The sequence below is a fragment of the Crocodylus siamensis genome, chromosome 5 (genome assembly GCF_052110815.1).
Source record: "Crocodylus siamensis isolate JL-2025a chromosome 5, ASM5211081v1, whole genome shotgun sequence".
NCBI lineage: Eukaryota > Metazoa > Chordata > Crocodylia > Crocodylidae > Crocodylus > Crocodylus siamensis.
The window spans coordinates 181108478-181126520 of NC_143399.1; the positions used below are offsets into that span (position 1 = coordinate 181108478).

At 46.6% G+C, this 18043-nt stretch overlaps 1 protein-coding gene across 3 annotated transcripts in view; it reads left to right on the plus strand.

Annotated features, from left to right (window-relative positions):
• The window catches only part of KIAA1217 (KIAA1217 ortholog), a 684182-nt gene that overhangs the window by 252894 nt on the left and 413245 nt on the right, over positions 1–18043 (plus strand). The window lies entirely within an intron of this gene.

Sequence of the window (18043 nt, forward strand, 5' to 3'; positions counted from 1 at the left end):
GTGAGCTGCTGGGAAGAGACAGCCTCCACTTCTCTCCACTGGGGAGGAGGCTCTTCTCAGCCAGACTGGCTGACCTGCTCCACTGGGCTTTAAACTAAGCCCGCTGGGGGATGGGGGGAATCCTGCCACTGCTGGCCTGCTGAGCAACCCTTGTGAAGCCGACAGGCCAAGGCACTTAAGGGAGCCCACCCCTGCCCCAGCCCTGGAACAAACTGTAGGCAAGGCAAGGACCCCCAAGGGGGTACTTGCATGCCTATACACAAATGCCAGGAGCTTGGGAAATAAACAGGAAGAACTTGTCCTCCTGTTAAATGCAAATAACTATGATATCACAGGAATAACAGAGACCTGGTGGGACTGTACCCATGACTGGACCACAGGTATAGATGGCTATACTCTGCACAGGAGGGATGGAGTGGACAAGGGGGGTGGGGATGTAGCTCTCTATGTCAAGGAAAGCTATGCATCCCTGTAAGCAGACATTGGCATCCACGGTGGATGACTTGAGACCCTCTGGGTTAAAATCTGTGGGGAACACAGCGCAGGGGACACTATGGTGGGAGTCTACTACAGACCCCCTACCCATGGTCAAGATCTTCACCAGGAGTTTGCCAGGGAATTGCCTGAGGCCACGCGCTCCCAGTGTATAGTTGTAATGGGAGATTTTAACTACCCAGACATCTTGTGGGAGGAGTGCTCAGCCAAATCTGAGCAGTCGCAAAGCTTTCTCTCGCATGTGGATGACCTCTATCTGATGCAGGAAGTCTACGGGCTGACGAGAAGTAAAGTGCTGCTCGACCTGGTACTGGCAGCTAGGGATGACCTAATCAGCAACCTAATGATTGAAGGGAAGCTGGGTGACAGCGACCATTACCTTATCACCTTTACCATGTGCTGTAAAGCTGGCAAGTCAGTAATACATTAGTCCTTGACTTCAGGAAAGCTGACTTTGACAAGCTAAAGAGGCTTGTCAGTGAGGCCCTACAGGGCCACAGCTGAAAGGGGAGGGGAGTGGAGTTCAGGATGAGTGGATACAATCCTGGATGTGCAAGCAAAGTCTATTTTGTCTCGGAGGAAAGGCAGCAAAAGGGCACAACAGCCCCCTTGGCTCTCCAGAGAACTAGCGGACCTCCTGCATCTTAAAAGGAAGACCTACAAAGGATGGAGGACTGGAACCACCACCAAGGAGAAATACTTTGCTCTGGTCCGGACCTGCACAGAGCAAACCAGGAAAACCAAGGCTGCAATGGAATTCCAGCTAGCTACAAATATCAAGGACAATAAAAAGTCCTTTTTTAGATATGTGGGGAGCCGGAGGAAAAGCAAGGGCAACATTGGACCCCTGCTAAACCAGATGGGACAACTGAGAACCAATGCCCAGGAAAAAGCAAACTTGCTAAATTGGTACTTTGTGTCAGTTTTTCACCAGTCCCATGGGACGCCCCTGCCCACTGTGGGTCAGGGAGGCTCGGGTGAGGGAGATTCCTTACCCTCCATCGAGGCTGACCTCATGAAGGAACACTTTGATAGGCTAGATACCTTCAAGTCGGCTGGCTCTGATGGTTTACAACCCAAGGGTACTCAAGGAGCTGGCAAGCATCATAGCCCAGCCCCTGGCACGGATCTTTGAAAACTCCTGGCGCTCTGGTGTAGTGCCCGAAGACTGGAAGAAGGCGAATGTGGTGCCTATCTTCAAGAAAGGGAGGAAAGTAGATCCGGCAAACTACAGACCCATCAGCCTGACCTCTATCCTGGGGAACGTCTTGGAAAAGATTATCAAAGAGGCCATCCTTAACAGACTAAGTGACAGCAATATCCTGAGGGATACCCAGCACGGGTTTGTTGCAGGTAGGTCTTGCTTGATCAATCTCATTTCCTTTTATGACCAGGTAACCTATCACCTGGACAAGGGGGAAGAGATTGATGTCATATATCTTGACTTCAAAAAAGCCTTTGATCTGGTATCCCATGATCACCTCTTGGCAAAACTGGCTAACTGCAGCCTCAACCTCAGCATGATCCACTGGCTGGGGAATTGGCTCCATGGTACAACCCAGAGGGAGGTGGTTGATGGAAGCCAGTCATCATGGTGCCATGGGACCAGTGGGGTCCCTCAAGTCTCTGTCCTAGGGCCTATACTGTTTAGCATCATCAATGATATAGACATTCATGTCAGAAGCGGACTGGCCAAGTTTGCCAATGACACCAAACTCTGGGGTAAAGCATCCACACCTGAGGACAGGAGGGTGATCCTGGCAGATTTTGATAGGCTCATGAAATGGGCGGATGAGAACCTGATGATGTTCAGCACTGAAAAATGCAAGGTTCTCCACCTTGGGAGAAAAAACCCACGGCATGCTTATAGGCTTGGCAGTGATACACTGGTTAGTACTACAGATGACCACGACTGACCACAAGATGAACATGAGCCTTCAATGTGATGCTGCGGCTAGTAAAGCGAGCAAAACACTGACTTGCATCCATAGATGCTTTTCGAGCAAATCCTGAGACGTCATTCTCCCGTTGTACTCAGCCTTGGTGAGGCCGCAGCTGGAGTACTGTGTCCAGTTCAAAAAGGATGTGGAGAAGCTTGAGACAGTGCAAAGGAGAGCCACGCACATGGTCAGAGGTCAGGAAAACAGACCTTACGATGACAGGCTGAGAGCCATGAGGCTCTTTAGCCTGGAAAAGTGCAGGCTCAGGGGTGATCTGGTGGCCACCTATAAGTTTATGAGGGGTGCTCATCAGGATCTGGGGAAACATCTGTTCGCCAGAGTGCCCCAAGGGATGACGAGTTCGAATGGTCACAAACTCTGCCATGACCGTTTCAGGCTAGACATAAGGAAGCACTTCTCTACTGTTCAAGCCCCAAAGGTTTGGAATAGACTGCCATCAGAGGTAGTTGAAGCACCCATTTTGAACCCCTTCAAGACACATTTGGATGCTTATCTTGCTGGGATCCTATGATCCCTGCTGACTTCCTGCCCCTGGGGTGGAGGGGCTGGACTCGATGATCCTCCAGGGTCCCTTCCAGCCCAAATGTCTATGAAATCTATGAAAAAAGATCATTTATATTATAACAAAATACAAACACTTAAAATAAGCAACTTTAACAGATTTTTTGTAGTTATTAAGTATTGACCATGCAGCTGACTGTCACCTTATTTCAGTATTGTTATACTTAAGTTAGAAATAACTAGTTATGGAAATCTTAAATCTTACATGTTATTTTTATTAATTATAAAAATGTTACAGATTTCAAGAATGTAAGTCTTCTCTGTCTGCTCCCTCAAACCCCACATTGTCATGTCATCTAATGTACTGAATATTACTAGCCCCTCCTCCTCAAATACAGTCATAGATCACAGATGGATTAATAGATTCCCTGGGCTTAATCAGGGTAATTAAGCTGTGGTTTTGGGTCATCCCCAATCTCAAAATTGGCTGCCTGCAAGAAGCTACACTGGGATCTGATGAGCTCTGGGTTGGCTCATTGCCAGCGGTAGGTGCACACGTGCCTTGGGGTCTACAGCGGGGAAGGGGCTGGGACTGAGCTGTCTCTAGCCCCTTCTCTGCCATCCACCCTGAAGTGTGCATGTACTCAGTGCCAGCAATGAGCTGGACTTGGACTCTGCAGACCCTATGCAACTGCTTGCATCCTCTCCGCTGCCTGCCACTGCCAGCCTGGGCCTAGGCTGTGGGCAGGCACCTGCTGCTAGCCACAGAGCCCAGGCAGCTTGCAGCCTCACTGCTGCCTGCTGCAAGCAGCCCTGCTTGCCCCCTTCTCCCCCCACCCCACCCCACCCTGCTGTGCTCCAGGACTTCAGGGCTTCCTGCGCTTTTCTGTGCTTACTGATATATTTTTGGTTTGGGGGTTTTCTTTCCTACCAAGTCTGCCAAAATCACAGAGCCAGCTGTTTTTTTGGCATACGCCTGACTTCATGTTTCCTGTGAAAAACACAAAATTGTGATTTTGGTAGGTCCCTAGTCATAGAACAGACTCCTTCACTAGTTGAAGAATCTTGGTTAATCCCTGGCCCTAGACTTCTGTGGATTAAATCCTAGTTTTGAGCCCTTAAGGAGAACATGTCTATGGAGACCTTATTTCCTGCTTCTTTTATTAGATGTGCTGCCTCTGATAGTCAACTCCTTTTAGATGACTAGAGTTGATAATTCTTTCTTTGCTCCTGCCAATACTAACAAATCATCTGTGTTAAACAAAAAAACCCAACAGTCTATGGTTGAAATATTTTCAGCTGATTCAATCAAGGCTGAAGTCATCCCCATTTCTGTTCAATCCTATGAAGTGTCTGTACATATCATAGAAAATGTGGAAAAGGAAGAAGTAACATGTGTTGTATATATATATTTTTATAAACATAGTTTCACAGGTTAGCTATTTGTTATTAATCTTCCTCACTACCAGGAGGTAAATCAAGTGGGAAAAATCTACATAAAACCAAACAGAGGTAAAATAAACAAATTGGAAAGACTCCAGTGGAGAGGAACAAAAATCATTAGAGGTCTAAGAATCATGACTTACAAGGAAAGGTTGGAAGAGAACTAGTGTATGTAGCCTGGGAGAAGACTGAAAGAGAGTTTGATAACAGTCTTCAAATACCTGAAGGGTAGTGGCAAAGAGGTTAGTGATTATTCTCTGTGGCCAGAGGAGATAGGACAAGAAGTAAGTGCCTTAAACTTCAACGAAGGATATTTAGTTTGGATTTTTAGAAGAACTTTCTAACTATGAGGGCAGTTAACCGTTGAAACAAGTTACCTATAGAGACGTATTTGCATCCCTAGAAGCCTTTAAAAGCAGGTTAAGTGAAAATTTGGATGAGATGCTTTAGACTAGGAAACACCTGCCTTGAGCAGGGAGCTGGACTAGATGACCTCTTCTGGTCTTTACAAGCACTTCTTTCCCATCCTGGGAAACAGGAATTCTGGAGGAAAGAACAAAGTCTGTTGGTTAGGTGTAATAAAACCTATCCAGGCTGGAAGATTTTAGTTTTCCCACAGCTGAGCTTAGTGTCACAGAGGATCCTAACCCTAACAATATTGGCTTCAGGAAGGAGGCTGTCAATAGATGGAAGCTGATTCTCACAGGAAACAGGGATGTTGATAGAGTGTGCTCTGTGCAGAATAGGCTAATTGTGTCAACTCGGAGATGGGAATGACTTGGGTCTCATTGAGCTACAGGGGGAGATACTAGCCATAACTGAGGAAATGTGTATCTAGGCTTCTCATGATGTTAATCTATTTTCCTAATAGTTTGTACCCCAGAAGGAGGAAAAGAAAAATGCTTTGTTGTGAAGAAGCTGTTTTTGTTTCACTGGAAACATATGCAGTCACAGGCTTCTAAAGGGTAAGCATTATAAATGCCAAAAATGAGTTGGGCCTATGCTGCCAGTTCATTTGCAAGCTCAGGGAGTGTAGCCCAGAGTTCCCATTTGAAGGTATGGCTGTAATGTAGTCACTAGCCAACACAGGCACCAGTGGCTATAGCAGCATTGATTTTGGAGGAAGCTAACTGTTCAACTAGTAAATCTGCTTTTCAGGCAAATTTTGCATTCCAGGCTGATCTCTGTGTTGCTGCAGCTAGACTGCTACCAGACTAACTACAGTTAAAAAATGGGGTGGGGATGTGTACCATACACTGTAATTGCAGTAGTGACTAAATACATTTTGTTTTAGATAGAATGTGGTGCAAAAAGTAAGACGTGCCACCTAAAAGTTTAACTCAACAAGCTAAAAGGAATCTAAAGGTATAAACCCACATACATTAGGAGGTATTTCATAAGGGCAGCAGCTGTTACATTCTAATTCTTATGTTTGGACAAGCTGGGAATGGGGTAAGTGTAGCAAAACCACTCTAGCTTTAAAGCTAAAGTTGGAGCAGTTTACGATACATTGGTATCCTTCTCAGCTTTTTGTCTGCCTACAACTATTAGAACATAACATTCTCCTTCTGAGACCCCTCCTAATGTATCATAACCAAAGACAGGATTTTCCCTGTAGCTGTCATACTCAGCTCTTTAAACTAGCCAGTTCAGAGTGAGTTTCTTTTTACAACAGCACACTGCTCTTTTTTAACATAGACAAAGAAATTATGAACAAGAGCAGAATCAACATCAATGATAATTTTTAAAGTGGCTTTGCTGAATTGGACTTTGAATAGCATTTTTTGTCAATTAAGGAATTTCTGCCTAATTTTTCTGTTGCACAAAATAGAGTTTCTTAGCTGCAAAGGCAAGAGACTTTAAACTTAAACAAGGCCCATAAAATGGCTTTGAAAAAACATAATAAAACTGAATGTAGAGGTGATTCTTTCTTTTTTTTTCTTTCATTTTCTTTCTTTGATAGGTTGTTTGTTTATGATCAGGACAATTATTTAAATCAGGGATGGCCAACTTGTGGCCCATGTGCCACAAGTGATGCCGACAGACTACATGTATGGCATGTGGCACGTCAGGGAGGGGGCAGGCAGCACAGTGGCAGATGGGACAGGGAGCAGAAACCAGAGCAGCAGATAAGGCAAGGGAAGGAGATTAGAATAGCACTCAGGAGGACACATGGTTTTATTTGTGACTTTTTAATTTTAATTTGTAATTTAAGCTGTTCATTTGTTTAAAATGAAGTTTATTTTTAAGAATTTTTAAAGGATTTTTTCAACCATGGTGTTTGACTGTTCTCATCATCCTAACATTTATTTTTCCTGGAAAAAAATCAACCACAAAATAATTCTCAACTGTAATTATTGTAGGATTTTGGAGGGGTGGGGGTGAACAGGCAGGTGAGAGAGGGGGTGTTGTCTGGGGTTTTTTTCCCCCCATGTACACCAGCTCAGCAGCAATATTAAGATGTACTCAGTTTCTTTGGATTAATGTTTGTCTTGTTTCCCATAGCCTTCAAAATTCTCAGTTCATCTTCCATCCAAGTACCAGCCAGGCCAAGGGTTGCTTAAGAGATCAGAATAGATAGGTATATTCAGTCTGGCCTGGTTGGCAGTCTTGTAGGCTTTCCTAAATATTACACATTTTTTGTACTTTACCACTTTTATTTCTTTAGAGTCTGATTTGAACCGTTAGTTATCTTTTGTGCTGCTGCAAGAGTGTAGAGCTTTGAAGTTCACATAGATTCAACTGAAATAAACAAACTAATGATCTTCTCCCTCTTAGTGTTTTGATCTTTGATGGTTTGTTATGAAGTAAGTAATGAAATAACTAGATAAATATGGATGGCTTTAATTAAATAACGAATATACCTAGCTTCTGACATTGTTAGCTACCAATAATAGTTTAAAGATTGGCTATTTCTTCGTACGGAACTTGAGTTTAATTAAAAGTAAACCAACAGTAATTAAGGAGAGAGAGAATTGAATATTCCTTATCAGAGTGCTTTAACTCTAGTTGCTGAATAACAGCAACTGATAAATGTAAACCTATTGATCTGCTCTTTTATCCTAATTCCTATATTGTGAATATAATGGGAAATGGTTTTTCCTCGCCTTAATTAATAAGAAATTGTTGTTCAGGGTCTAGTCAACAGTTCTTTGAATTCTGCATCCATATAAAATTAAACTTCTAACATAGCAAAGCATCTTTTAAATCTCTTTGTGTGCAGCCTAAACCACCCAGGCATACATTTAACTGACAACCCACCATTAGCTAGAAAATGAAGAGTCAGACTGCTGAGAACAGCAAGTTGCACCTATTGTCATTGCTGAGCTAAAGAAAAGGTTAAAATATACGATTGGTCCTGGATGCCTCTGCCACTCTTTCTTACCAGGGAGACTTCTTCTTCATCAGAAATGAGCATTAGGCATCACATAACAGTTTCTTTTCAGTATTTTTAAACTATACATTCATGACCACAACATAGTCCTGTACTGTTGCAACATCTGTTATGAATGCACAGTTTGATTCATGCACAGTAGTATTTAACAATTAAGAAAGGTGCCTTACAATGTGTTTTTCAAAATTAATAGACTATCTTGAAACTAAATTCAGATTTTGTGTATGGTAATTGCACAACCAGCTGTTAACACCAGGTCTGAATTTGTTTCTCTCTCTTCCTAGGAACGAAAATGAAACTGGAAATGTTCTGAAAACTGAAGACCTGATTTGTTTCTGTAGCCTAAGTCATTTCAGGCGGGGTGGGGGAGGTGCGTTAGCATTAGGTAGCATTAAGACACCTCTGTGCTTTCCTGATTCTGAGATAGTCCTTGGGGATAAATTAGCCCTCTATGGCTATTCTAAGACATGCATGATTTTAACACCCTCAAAGGCCAAAATATCAGACATATTTCATAGATTTCATAGACATTAGGGCTGGAAGGGACCTCAGGAGATCATCGAGTCCAGCCCCCTGCCCAAAGGGCAGGAAGTCAGCTGGGGTCATAGGATCCCAGCAAGATAAGCATCCAATTTACTCTTGAAGGTGTTCAATGTAGGCACTTGAACCACCTCCACTGGCAGACTGTTCCAGACCTTGGGGGCTCGGACAGTAAAGAAATTCTTCCTTATGTCCAGCCTGAAACAGTCTTGCAGGAGTTTGTGACCGTTCGACCTCGTCATCCCATGGGGCGCTCTGGTGAACAGATGTTCCCCCAGATCCTGGTGGTCACCCCTGATAAACTTGTAGGTGGCCATCAGATCACCCCTGAGCCTGCGCTTTTCCAGGCTAAAGAGTCCCATGGCTCTCAGCCTGTCATCGTAAGATCTGTTTTCCTGACCTCTGATCATGCGCGTGGCTCTCCTCTGGACTCTCTCAAGCTTCTCCACATCCTTTTTGAATTGTGGAGCCCAAAACTGGACACAGTACTCCAGCTGTGGCCTCACTAAGGCCGAGTACAAGGGGAGAATGACGTCCCGGGATTTGCTCGAGAAGCATCTATGGATGCACGCCAGCATTTTGGTCGCTTTACTAGCCGCAGCATCGCATTGGAGGCTCATGTTCATCTTGTGGTCAATGATGACCCCCAAGTCTTTTTCTTCTGTAGTGCTAACCAACGTAGCACTGCCGAGCCTATAAGGGTGCTGCAGGTTTTTCCTCCCAAGGTGGAGAACCTTGCATTTTTCGGTGTTAAACACCATGAGGTTCTCGTCTGCCCATTTGCTGAGCTTGTCCAGGTCAGCCTGGATCACCCGCCTATCTTCTGGCGTGGATGCTTTGCCCCAAAGTTTGGTGTCATCGGCGAACTTGGCCAGTCCACTCCTGACTCCAATGTCCACATCGTTAATGAAGATGTTGAACAGTATGGGTCCCAGGACAGAGCCTTGAGGGACCCCACTGGTCACAGGGCACCATGATGAGTGACTGCCATCAATTACAACCCTCTGGGTCCGACCACGAAGCCAATTTCCCAGCCAGCGGATCATGGTGGAGCCAAAGCCACAACTGGGCAGTTTGGCCAAGAGGTGATCATGGGATACCAGATCAAAAGCTTTTTTGAAGTCAAGATATATGACATCAATCTCTTCTCCCTTGTCCAGGTGATAGGTCACCTGGTCATAGAAGGAAATGAGATTGGTCAAACAAGACCTACCCGCAACAAACCCGTGCTGGCTGTCCCTTAGAATGTTAGCCTGGGCCAGTCCCTCAAGGATGGCCTCCTTAATAAACTTTTCTAAGATCTTCCCCAGGATAGAAGTCAGGCTAATGGGCCTGTAGTTAGCCGGATCCACTCTTCTCCCTTTCTTGAAGATCGGCACCACATTGGCCTTCTTCCAGTCTTCGGGCACTACGCCAGGAGTTTTCAAAGATCCGTGCCAGGGGCTGGGCTATGACGCTCGCCATCTCCTTGAGTACCCTGGGGTGCAGGTTGTCAGGGCCAGCTGACTTGAAGGTATCCAGCTTCTCAAGGTGTTCCTTCACGAGGTCAGCATTGATGGAGGGTAGGGGATCCCCCTCACCCAGATTTCCCTGTCCCATAGCAGGCATGGGCATCCCGTGTGACTGATGAAAGACTGATGCAAAGTACCTATTTAATAGGTTGGCTTTTTCCTGGGCGTCAGTTGTCAGTTGCCCCATCTGGTTTAGCAGGGGTCCAACATTGCCCTTGCTTTTCCTCCGGCTCCCCACATATCTGAAAAAGGACTTTTTGTTGTCCTTGATGCCTGAAGCTAGTCGGAGTTCAGTTGCAGCCTTGGCTTTCCTGGTTTGCTCCCTGCAGGACCGGACCAGCGCGGAGTAATCCTCGTTGGAGGTTAATCCCATCCTCCATCCTTTGTAGGCTTTCCTTTTTAGCCACAGTAGGTCCGCTAGGTCTCTGGAGAGCCAGGGGGGCTGCTGTGCCTTCTTGCTGCCTTTCCTCCGTGTTGGAATAGATTTAGCTTGTGCACTGAGGATCGCTTCCTTGAGAAGCAACCACTCTTCTTGAACTCCCAACTCCCTGGGGTCATGGTCCCTGAGGGCCTGACCGACTAGCCTCTTGAGCTTGTCAAAGTCGGCTTTTCTGAAGTCAAGGACTTCTGTGTTGCTGACTGACTTGCCAGCTTTACGGTGGATGGTGAAGGTGATCAGCTCGTGGTTGCTGTCACCCAACTTCCCATCAATCACTAGGTCGCCGATTAAGTCGTCCCCTGTAGCCAGTACCAGGTCGAGCAGCGCTTTGCCTCTCGTTGGCCCATAGACTTCTTGAGTCAGGTAGAGGTTATCCATGCACGAGAGAAAGCTTTGCGCCCGCTCAGATTTAGCTGAGTGATCTTCCCAGGAGATGTCCGGGTAATTGAAGTCACCCGTGACAACCAAGGTCCTGGAGCAAGCGGCCTCAGTCAGTTCCCGGGCGAACTCGTGGTCAAGCTCGGGACTTTGAGTGGGAGGTCTGTAGTAGACTCCCACCGTTGTGTCCCCTGTGCCGAATTCCCCACGAATTTTTACCCAGAGGGTCTCTAGCTGTCCATGCCGGTCGCCAACATCAGCTTGCAGGGACATGTAGCTTTCCTTCACATAGAGAGCTACACCCCCGCCCCTTTTGTCAACACGATCCCTCCTGTACAGGGTATAGCCCTCTATCCCCATGGTCCAGTCATGGGTGGAGTCCCACCAGGTCTCCGTTATCCCAATGACATCATATTTCTTTGCACTGAGCAGGAGGACGAGCTCGTCCTGCTTGTTACCCAGGCTCCTGGCATTAGTGTACAGGCAGGCAAGTGTGCCCTTGGGGGCTCTTGCCTTGCCCACAGATTGTGCTAGGGCTGGGGCAGGGGTGGGCTCCCTTAAGTGCCCCTTTAAGTGCCTTGGTCCGCTGGCTTTGCAAGGGCCTTTCAGCGGGCCAGCAGGGGCAGTAGTCCCCCCATCCCTCAGCGGGCTTAGTTTAAAGCCCGGTGGAGCAGGTCAGCCAGCCTGGCTGAGAAGAGCCTCCTCCCCAGGGGAGAGAGGTGGAGGCCATCTCTTCCCAGCAGCTCACTGTCTCTCTCTCCAAAGAGCGGGCTGTGGTCATGGAAGCCAAAGCCTTCCCGATAACACCAGCGCCGCAGTCTTTGGTTCACCGCATGGATCCTCCTCTCCCTCCTCAGCCCATAGCCCGAGACTGGGAGGATTGAGGAAAACACCACCTGAGCTCCCAGACCCCTAAGCCCTGCTCCCAACTCCCTGTAGCGCCTCATGACCTGGCTGGGGGTGCTCCGAGCCATGTCATTGGTGCCGACATGAATCAGGAGCATGGGGTAGTGGTCTGTAGGCCGGAGGAGCTGCGGGATCCTCTCCGCAATGTCTCGGATGCGGGCCCCTGGGAAGCAGCAGACTTCCCGGGCTAAGGGGTCGGGGCGGCAGATTGCCCCCTCAGTGCCCCGCAGGATGGAGTCTCCCACAACAAACACCTTACACTTTGTCTTGGGGAGAGCGGGGCCAGTAGCTGCGGTGGAGCCTGGGTTGCCTGTGGGAGCTGGCAACTGTGTGGGCTCTGCTGGGGCTGCAAGAGGTGCGAACCTGTTGCTAAGCTCCGGCGGGGCAGGGGCCTTGGTGCGGCGGGCCTTGGGGCCCTTGACCACCTTGGTCCATGCCCCTGACTGGGCAGAGCGGGAGGTCCCAGAGTCCTCCTTAGTCGTGGAGGGAGACGGAGCTCTCCCCTGCGGCTCCCGGGGGAGAAGGGCCTGGCAGTAGGAGTCTATCTCCTGCTCGCAGTCCCTGATGGCACGCAGTCTCTGGACTGTGGCCTGGAGCTCCTCCAGCTGGCGCGCCAGAGACCCCAGTAGGGAGCAGACCCCGCAAGGGGAGGTGGCCATATGATTGAGTTGAAAAATAATTAAAAAATGAGAAGATTATTAATGCTGATCAACATATTCTTTTAGAACATACGTCTCATCAGACAAATCTCATTATGTTCTCTCACGAGATCCAAGTTTGGTGACTGCAAAGATATAACTGACTTTTGTAAGGTGTTTGCCTTAGTACTACATGGTATTTGAGTTAAATTACCTCTATATAATATCTATAAAGTACAGAACACACTAACAGATATCAAAAAGTAGTTGTCAGTGGTGTATCTGTGGCAGGGCACTGTTGTGCCTGCCACTTCAAGAGCCGAGCTAAGCAGCCAGCAGGTGCTTGATTGTAGTGGCCATTTTTGATCTCTGGCTACCTATATAAATAGAGCAGTTGCCTACTGGCAGGCCAGGCAAAAACATTGCCTGGCTGCAAGGCTGTATTCAGCATCCTGGAGGTAAGGGCAGGAGCTGTAGGGGATGGCTTGGAGGCTCCTGATCCTGGGTATAACCTAAAACTGCACCCTGCTGGGGGTCGGAGGCCTGGTGGGACTCTCAGTGGCGTGGCAGCCCCCAGGAAATGCCAGGCCAATTACCATCCTGTTGAAAGGCAGGTAGGGGTGCCTTAACCCCAGCTCTCAACTTTGGGTGGGTCATTTATCACTGGAGGTAGTGGGGCCAGCCATGACTGCAGCCACCTGAGCCTAGTGTGGGGTGCAAAACCCTGAGGAGCAATAGTGAGGGCCAGGCACAGCTATGGCTGCCTGAGCCCTGTGGGGTGCAAGACCCCGAGGAGAGCTAGCTGGGGCCAGTCACAGCTATGGCAATGTGATCCCACTGTGAAGGGAAGCCCCGTGGCCCCAGTGAGGGGGTGGTGGGGGCCCCCAGTGAGGGAGGCAGAGATGAGGAGCCCCAGTGAGGGGGAAAACAAGAGGGCTGGGAGTCCAGTATTGTCTGAGTGTACAGAGTTGCCCTGGGAAGGGGCAAGGGCAAGCTTAGACTCAGTTGGGCTGGCCACTACCCTGGTGAGGGTTATGGGAGAGGCCCAAAAGATGGTACATCTGCCACCCAAGGTATGAGCTAGCTAAATCCTATGGCCTAAGGGGCCTGCTCCAAGAGGGAGAAAGGCAGTACAAGTTGTCGAGGCATGAAAGAGAAAGGATGGAGTGTGAGAGGCCCTAGTGAGAGGAGAGTGGTATGAATATGTATGTGTCTGATGCCTGACAATGAGGCCTAAGCTTGGTTTGGCTGTAGGCTGGGAGCAGTGTGTCATCTGTGAGGCTTGGGCTACAGTGTAGGGGAAGAATGGAGCTGTAGATAGAGCCCCCTGGCATCGGGGCAAGAATGGGCAGCCTCCTGCCTTAATTAACATCTCAATTAAGTAACAACAAGGCATGGCAGGTGAGACAGGTGAGTGACATGCCCAGAGGCAAGTGGGGAAACTAGCACTGTGGCTGGTCAGGGAGTTCCCACTTCGTCACAGTATCACCTTTTGAGTGGAGTCTTCCTAATGGGCCCTTCAAATGAAATGCGCTTTCATTTTCAATATACTCTAATACAAAGTTATACATTTAGTAACAAGGAATGCAAGCGATATTAAGATGAATATGGGATTGTACCTGGACAGCAATGACTCTTTAAAGGATTTAAATGTCATAATGGACAAGCCTGAGCTCAAAATTTGTTACCGTGGCAAAAAAGACTGAATATGATTATCAGATGTATAAACAGGTAAACAGTGAGCAAAATGAGGGAGATGAATTTACCTTTTTATTATGGCATTAGTTACTAATGATGTAGAAGAGAGAACCAGTACAAAAGCTGTGGCTGGTAACTAAACAACTTTCAAATTAGAAATAATGCACAAATTAAGAAAGTGGTATCTTCAAATGAAGTGTGAATATGTTGGTAGATGTTTTGGTCAAATACAAATTTCTGAGCTCAATTCAAGGATAACTGTGTAATTCAATAGTCTGTTATACAGGAGACCAGACGTTCTTATAGTCCCTTTGTGGACCTAAACTCCATTAATTATTCACTTTCTTTCCCATGTAATGTGCTAAGTAGAGTCACTGGTCAAATCCTATTAAGGTGTGGCTCCATTGAGGATCAGTTAAAATGTCATCTTTGTATTCAACCAGAAATAATTTTCTGTATTTAGAATTGCAACTATCTATCATAGAATCATAAAATTAGAGTTGGAAGGGCCCTCAGGAAGTCATCTAGTTCACCCCCATGCTCCAAGCAGGCCCACCCCGAAATTGATCATCCCAGCCAAGGCTTTATCTAGCCAGGTGTCAAAAACCTCCAAAGATGGAGGATCCATAGCTATTCTGGGTAACCTGTTCCAGTGCTTTACTACCCTCCTACTGAGAACATTTTTCCTAATATCTAATCTAAACTTCTCTGGTGCAACTTGAGGCCACTGTTCTTTTTCTGTCATCACTGAAAATAATATAGCTCCATCCTCTTTGTAACCACCCTTCAGGTGGTTGAAGGCTGCTATTAAATCTCCCCTCAATCTTCTCTTCTCCAAACTAAATAAGCCCTGTTCCCTCAGCCTGTCCTCAAAAGTAAAGTGCCCCAGCCACCTAACCATTTTTGCTGCCCTCTACTGGACTCTCTCCAATTTGCCCACATCCTTTCTTTAATGGGGGACCCAAAACTGGACGCAGTACTCCAGATGTGGCCTCACCAATGCCAAATAGAAGAGAAAAATCACTTCCCTCAACCTGCTGGCAGTGCTTCAACTAATGCAGCCCAGTATGCCGTTAGCCTTCTTTGCAACAAGGGCACACTGTTGGCTTATATTCAGCTTATTATCCACTGTAACCCCTAGGTCCTTTTCTTCAGAGCTGCTGCTTAGCCAAAAAGCTGAAGTAATCAATGCTTTTTTCACCTGAGTCTTCACAGGCAAGATCAGCTCCCAGACTACTGCACCTGGCAGCACAGTTTGGGGAGGTGAGCAGCCAACAGTAGTGAAAGAACAGGTTGGGAACTATTTCGAAAAGTTGGATGTGTACAAGTCTATGGAGCTGGACATGATACACCGGAGAGTGCTGAGGGAGTTAGCCGATGTAAGATGGTTAGAAAATTGGCTGGATTGTTGGACCCAAAGGGTGGTAATCGATGGCTCAGTGTCTAGTTGGCAGCTGGTATCAAGTATTTCCAGCAGATCAAGAGAAATGATTCTTCCACTATATTCAGCACTGGTGAAGACACATCTGGAGTACTGTGTCCAGTGTTGGGCCCCCCTCTACAGAAAGGATGTGGACAAATTGGAGAGAGTCCAGCAGCGGATAACAAAAATGGTTAGTGGGCTCAGGGTACAGTACCTGGGGTAACTAACTGATTGCCCTACTTTCTCAGAAAAATGAGAAGACCTCCCTTGTTGCCCCCTCCTCCTTGTGCTTCCTCCAGGTCACCCACTTCCCCACTTACCTCACAGCTTTGGTTTTGATCCCCTGGCAAACCTAATTTAAACCCTCTTTACTAGGTTAGTGAGCCCCCTGTACTGCTTTAGATATTGGGTTTCCAAATGGATTGACATTTTGTTTACTAAATGTCCAAATTGTTCAAATGCCCCCTGAGGTTGGATTGACTTCAAAGGGGACGCATGGGTATATAACACTAGGTCCTTAACTAGAACTTAATTCTGCAATAAACTCTTCAGGAGGGTTTTTTGATGGAGATCATTGTATAGAAAAACCCTGCATTTTAAGGCTGCGGAGTTAATATGTATTAAACAAGAGTTAGGCTCATGCATGTTTGTGCATCATCTATAGTAGAGTCAACAACACTGGAGTGGAAGCTGCTTTAACCGAGTTTGCACACCTGTACACATCACAGGGTTTAATCCTCATTAAATTAAATAGATTTATACAATTTAAACTTGTTTATTTTGCAGCATTGTATCAATGTTTGCACACACTAGGTTTTTAAATGAATTAAGCTTTGGAACATCACATCAGTGTTTGCATGCATTATGTTTTTGAATGAATTAAACCTGGTCCCCAGCTGGCACCACAGGAAATCAGGATGGCCCCATGCTGTTCTCTTCTTCTGGGGCCCCACACCCCATGCCCTGCCATGCAGCTCTGGGTGCAGGGAGCTGGTACATGGCACAAGAAGGAAAAAAAAATGGGAGCAATTAGAAAGTGGCAGTGGTGAAATACAAAAAAATTACAGCTCCATCTGGGGGACAAAGGCTCATTACATGTCTTTGAGTGCTTTGTGTTTGCATGCAACAAATCCATGCATATGATTCTTTAAATTGTGGTGAGCCAAACTAAACTATGTTTGACGAGTTTTATTTTAATGCACCAGAAAGACTTTTAAAGTGTCTGGAAAACCCACTGGTGCAAACAGTCACATTGTTTCCAGCACAAGAAAGGGCAAAAAAAGTTGTGTGTGCCTTATCTCCAAGTGCAGGCTACTTTCAGTCATATTCATCGCTCCTCTTTGCAGTGCCACCACCATTGCTTTTCCTTGTCACCAGGGTAAAATTCCTGCAGAAGCCTCTGGCCACTGAAGCACCATCAAAGGCCCCTGCTGCCAAAATGCTGCAGAAGCCCCATATCTCTGTGGTTCATATCTGGCCTGCAGGCCATATTTGTCAACCCCTGACCTACAGGACTGTTAATTAAATTCCCACTTGTAAAACTTCATGGTGATACGTGAATAAAAAAAAATAACCAAAGCTAACTTTCAGATTCCAGACAAGTTGAAGAGTTAGGGAAAACATTATTTTATTTTTAGAGACTAGCACATTTAAATATGGAAGCTAGTGAGATAAATCAATCTGTCCGTCCTACAATGACATTTACAAAGTTGTTTTCAGTGTTGATTCTCCTCTTAAACAGTTGTGGTATATGAAACCAGACATGGCTGTAGACTAGTACAGGAAGAACTGTTATGCTAGTATGTGGGGACTGACTTCTGCAATCTTTCCTCATGAAAATTGTTAAAATAAGGAAGAAATTGCTGGATTGCCTATGCTTTGTAATGTTCATTTTAAATAGCTTTGGAACCTTTAGGTTGTTATTTTCCCAAGTGTATAGTGATACAGTAGATATGTTGATTACATTTTAGTGGAGTTGACAAGCATTTTTATAGATTCATAGATTCATAGATGCTAGGGTCGGAAGGGACCTCAATAGATCATCGAGTCCGACCCCCTGCATAAGCAGGAAAGAGTGCTGGGCCTACATTACCCCAGCTAGATACACATCCAACCTTCTCTTGAATACCCCCAGGGTAGGGGAGAGCACCACCTCCCTTGGGAGCCCGTTCCAGAGCTTGGCCACTCGAACTGTGAAGAAGTTCCTCCTAATATCTAATCTAAATCTGCTCTCCTCCAGCTTGTGGCCATTATTTCTTGTAACCCCCGGGGGCGCCTTGGTGAATAAATACTCACCAATTCCCTTCTGTGCCCCCCTGACGAACTTATAGGCAGCCACCAGGTCGCCTCTCAACCTTCTCTTGCGGAGGCTGAAAAGGTCGAGTTTCTCTAATCTCTCCTCGTAGGGCTTGGCCTGCAGGCCCTTAACCATATGAGTGGCCCTTCTCTGGACCCTCTCCAGGTTATCCGCATCTTTCTTGAAGTGCGGCGCCCAGAATTGCACGCAGTACTCCAGCTGCGGTCTGACCAGCGCCCGATAGAGGGGAAGTATCACCTCCTTGGACCTATTTGTCATGCATCTGCTGATGCACGATAAAGTGCCATTGGCTTTTCTGATGGTTTCATCACACTGCCGACTCATGTTCATCTTGGAGTCTACTAGGACTCCAAGATCCCTTTCCACTTCCGTGCCACCCAGCAGGTCATTTCCTAGGCT